The sequence below is a fragment of the Littorina saxatilis genome, unplaced genomic scaffold, assembly GCF_037325665.1.
Source record: "Littorina saxatilis isolate snail1 unplaced genomic scaffold, US_GU_Lsax_2.0 scaffold_459, whole genome shotgun sequence".
In the NCBI taxonomy this organism is placed as follows: domain Eukaryota; kingdom Metazoa; phylum Mollusca; class Gastropoda; order Littorinimorpha; family Littorinidae; genus Littorina; species Littorina saxatilis.
In genome coordinates, this window is record NW_027128571.1 from 72,501 (window position 1) to 77,500 (window position 5,000).

At 38.6% G+C, this 5,000-nt stretch overlaps 1 protein-coding gene across 1 annotated transcript in view; it reads left to right on the top strand.

Moving 5' to 3' along the window:
• Window positions 1-5,000, top strand: part of LOC138956928 (hexokinase type 2-like) — an 8,803-nt gene that overhangs the window by 1,312 nt on the left and 2,491 nt on the right. The window lies entirely within an intron of this gene.

Genomic DNA, 5,000 nt, shown 5'->3' on the forward strand with positions numbered 1-5,000 from the left:
GTTTTATATCCCCATCGTTTTTTAGTTCACATTTGCCCAACATGTTAATTTGCTGAGCTGGGTTTATGTCGTCTGCTACTGTGCTAGTAGGCAAGAGCAATCGAACCACTGCAGTCTGCACTGACTGAGTCTGCACGCATGAGGTAATAAGTCTTATATATATATGGTAAGAACGTTCTGAACCCTACACGTTTTCGATTACGATTGTTCTTGCCTTGAAATAATAATTCGGAAACCATTCATTTACTGAACTGATGCAGTCGTATTTCAGTGTACATAGTCTGCTACGTATGACAGAGTCGATCGAGTCAGTCTTCCAAACTGGTCTGGCTGGTACGTTATCGGAATAACACTTGTGTTTTCTGTTAGCCGCTGGGAATTGTATACTAACTCATCATTTGGTAATGTGGATGATAAGCTACATGCCACTAACACGGCATATGAGAAGAATCTATGCAAGTCGGCGAAAATTAGATGAAACACAGCGGCTTCTGTTTTAGATCAGTAGCACTGTGGCACAGGCACATGCAATCTGTCAGAAAAAAAAACAAAACACTTCTGCTTTAATTGAGAAGCAGGGAATTTATGGTCATTTGGTATTGTGGAGAATATAAGCTACATGTCATTAATTAATTCTGAGGATAAGAGCACAGTCTCGCTTAGGCAAAGGGCGGAAGAATACGCTCTGTGGAAAAGTTAGCGCACTCCAAGAGTGCGCTAACAGTTTTAGCGCATCGCCATTAGCCAATCAACTGGTTCACATCAGTCATGTGACACCAGTACTTACTGACAATTATTTTTATTGTCACATAAAATCGCAAATTTAACTTAGTTTCCTGATAAAAATGATTTGTCCAGCTGATCTTGAATAAACATACCAACACATCAAAAAGTAGGAATTCTGAGCTCAAAGAGTAAGAGTTTGGTTTCAAAAAATCTCTGAATACACCTAATTACACACAAACATAAATAACTCCCGTGCTAAAACATGCACTGTTCTTGCAACTACAGTACACTTACTCGTCATTAAAAAACTATACAGATGCGTTTGAGGGCAGATCTTTCTGAATCAGAACAACTAACTCGAAGCATGTTTAGCATGTCCTTAGACAAAACAATCAAATCGGCATCCAAATCAGTCAGTTTTGTTTACATATCTTTTCTAACAGGGACGCTATGGCATGCTGAGCGGTGTAGGTGTCAATCCTCTCAGGAGGCATAACAGGCAGTTTTTAAAGACGTTTTAGTGGGTAATGAGACACACAATGGTACATTTAAGTAGCTCGCAAACCAATTGCCTTCAAACTTTCGGAGATGTGTGCTAACACATGTCGTTAAGTCATTTGAGATACTAGGTCTGCTATTATTTGTCATGTCAGAAAGAGTTCTTAAATTGACGGTAGGTGTTTTTGCTGACTCATCAACAAAAAATAATGTGTTGAAATTAATCTTCAAGAACATTAACAGGTGCGCCACATAATTATATTTAATGTACATATTTTATCAGACATGGGAGGTATGAGGATTTCAACGCGAAAGTAGTTTTTAAGAAGTTGACTAATTCAGAGCGCTGAGCGCAAATGTCGGCCTACGCCTAGAAAAGCTCACTGCCGACACGCTTAACTGATCAATGGCTATTGCAAAAGCATGTTCCAAGAATGTTTGTGTGTGTTTAGACAAGTGCGCTGTGAACAACTATTGTTAAAACTGTATTAAATAGTCACAGGCACAGGATTTTGTTGTGGTGTATGCATCCAAACTTCACACTCCTTCCACACGCATATTATATCATAATAAATAAATAAAGGGCCTATTTACATGTGTACACCAACCAGACAGTTCAAAACGGACTGGTTGTTCTTTTAGCACCAATTTGACAGAAGTAATCACAGGTTACATGGATAAAGATAAATGAATTCCCTAAAATCCTATCTAAAAATATAGTCATCAATATAATAAATCCGAGTACATGCTAACACAGTTATAGGAGTAAATTGAAGCTTTCATTATTTTGTCTAAATGCATGCTATTTTTTTTCTGTACAATCGGACAAGGTACACCTTTATTTTTAAAACTATTTCTGGTATGTCGCATAACAGCAGAACTAATATCTGAAAATAACTTGAGATTCCGTGTGCAGTTTACGACATGTATTAGTACAAATCACTGGGAGTTTGAAGACAATCCGTTAACGAGTTACTTAAATGTACCATTTTTTGTCGCATTATACCCGCTAAAACGGCTTTAAAAACTGCCTGTTATGCCTTCTGAGAGGATTGACACCTACACCGCTCAGCATGCCATAGCGATTATGTTAGACAAGATATGTGAACAAAACTGACTGTTTTGGATGCAGATGTGATTGTTCTGTCTAAGGACATGCTAAACGTGTTTCGATTTAGTTGTTCTGATTTTTTGTCGATTTTATAGCGGGAACCTTGATTTTACAAATTTGATTTTGTGGGGTGTCTGTGTTGTAGGTTCCACTGTATTGACACTACGTCATGTAAACTCAATCTGTTTAATGAACAAGGTAGGGGAATTAATGACCGTTTCAGTGATATACTTGGTTTTACAATCAACAGCCTCATCAGAAAGATCTGACCTCAAACGCATCTGTATAGTGTTTTATGACGAGTAGTGTAGAAAAGGGAGTCAGGTTTGCATACTCCGTTTGTGTGTGCATTTTAGTATCTGAAACTCTCCCTTAGCGAATTTGATTTTGGTAGGTGCCTTTGGTCTTTTGTCCACCGACTTAACACCACATCATGAACAATACAGCTGTTTGTTGCATACGGTAGGGAAATAAAATGCCTTTCTAACACTATACTTTATTTTAGTGCAAACAGCCTCATCGCACACCCACACGCATATGCCTAGTTGTTATTTTCAGTAATGAACCCTACTATAAAAACGATCTGCTAATAACGATGTTGGTGTCACGCCAGTGCGAGTGTGAACTTTTTTCCATTTGAGGGAACACATGCACTCACCACACGACTGAAGTCTCATTTCTTACAGTTTAGATCTAAAGGTGATCTAACAGTTATACTGCTTGTAAATTGGGTACTTCAGCTGTTGGCCCTAGATCTTAATTCATCTAGCTACCCGATCTAAAAAGAGCACAGAGCAAACACCAAATGAGTGTTTATGTTCTGACAAATTCTTTATAAAGTTAAGACAGCGATGCTGAACGCTTACAGAATATTTTTTCGATAATCGGTACCTCTGGATTGTGTGCACCTTCAGTCAAGCACAGACTGACACAGTGATTCTACGAAAGCCGCCATCATGGTGTAAAACCTGCATGCTCGACTGTGACGACCAACGATTTATTGAAAATGACAACTTAAACCATGATGAAATAAACATATCGCCATGGTTAAAAAAGAAACAGTTTCAATGCTCTTTTAATTAAAATACACCTTAAGATCACTGCTGGAGTGAACAGAATTGGGAGCAAGTGCTGCCAATTAGCTAAAATAGAAACGGAAACACTTGCTGTCTCGAAGCAGTGACTATTTGTGACCCTCCACCACAAAATGAGTCGCATGTCACCTCGCGCGGTTCTGCGCTAGACTCAATATAAGTCCGGGGAGTGTCTGCTAACACTGTGAGGGTCACCTTTGTCACAGGCTTATAACTCAAACAGTTTTCGCTCTTTTCTAAATCGGTTTTCACCACTGGATAGAGCATACACACAACTTTAGGAAAATGTAAAAATATGAAATTCATGCAAAGGTGACATGCGACTCATACCGTGGTGGAGGGTCACATTTGTTGCTCAAGTCTTTAGTGCCAATATTTGCTCTGAACTAGAAACATCATTTGAGTACATCTCATCAACCTGAGGCTCAGATAAAGTCGCTGTGCTGAGATATCAGCTTGCGAAGATTCCTGACTGTCAATCGCAAAAGTTTGCGACAATGGCAAACAAAGCAGAGGCGTACCAATCATACATCAGGAAAACCATGGTCATAGCAAGCAAATTATAGATCGTTTTTAAAATATGTCAACATGCAACGATAATCTAATTAATACACTGTTTGTGTTGTTATTTTGAGTGCATAAAAGGGCTTGTCATTAGAATAAAGTACATTGGAATTTCCGTAGCGAGTCATCCGACGATATATTCAGATGGTCAAAGGAGTGAACTGGTAAGAGTTAAAACACGGTTAAACGTTTAGTCTTTCTTTCTTTCTTTCTTTATTTGGTGTTTAACGTCGTTTTCAACCATTCAAGGTTATATCGCGACGGAGGGAAGGGGGGAGATAGGATAGAGCCACTTGTCAATTGTTTCTTGTTCACAAAAGCACTAATCAAACATTTAATATAATATTATTACCTTACTGGGACTGGGAGAATGCAAGCAGTCTGTAGGTCTACAAGGTCGATTTATAAACTCGGCCAAAACAGTATTGCACCCATTTTTTGCACCCCAACTTAACGATATTATACCGATTGCGCCATTATGGAAAGTTTCTGACGATTTGGACCGTAAAAAGTTCAAGGGACATTCGCTGTACTGTAGAAACACATGCAATGAATTGCTAAAAACTGCTACGAAACTATGATAAATAATTAAATGCATTTTAATTAGCGAGCGGATTGCTTCACTCAGCTCTCCTGTCAGGAGGCAGGACTTCCGGTCGTAATAATTATATGTTTAGTTTTCATAGATACCCATTTGTCAAAGCAGATTAAGACCTTTGGATTGAGGAAGTTAAAGCCACAATCTAGCTTTAGCATGCACATTCCGTGCCATACAGGGCTACTACGTTTTTGCATAACAGAAGCAAGCACAATATCAGATGGATAATATCACGGTTTGCAATGACTACCAAACACAGCATTCAGATTTGAAAAAATAGAACGCTCAAACACTAATTATAAGACCTTCCTCGTGTGTGTTTTCTTCTATTCAACTCCCAAACCGAACTCTGTAGCTCTCGGCTCAATTCAAAATGTGTATCTCTAGGAATAGCGCATGAAATACTCAG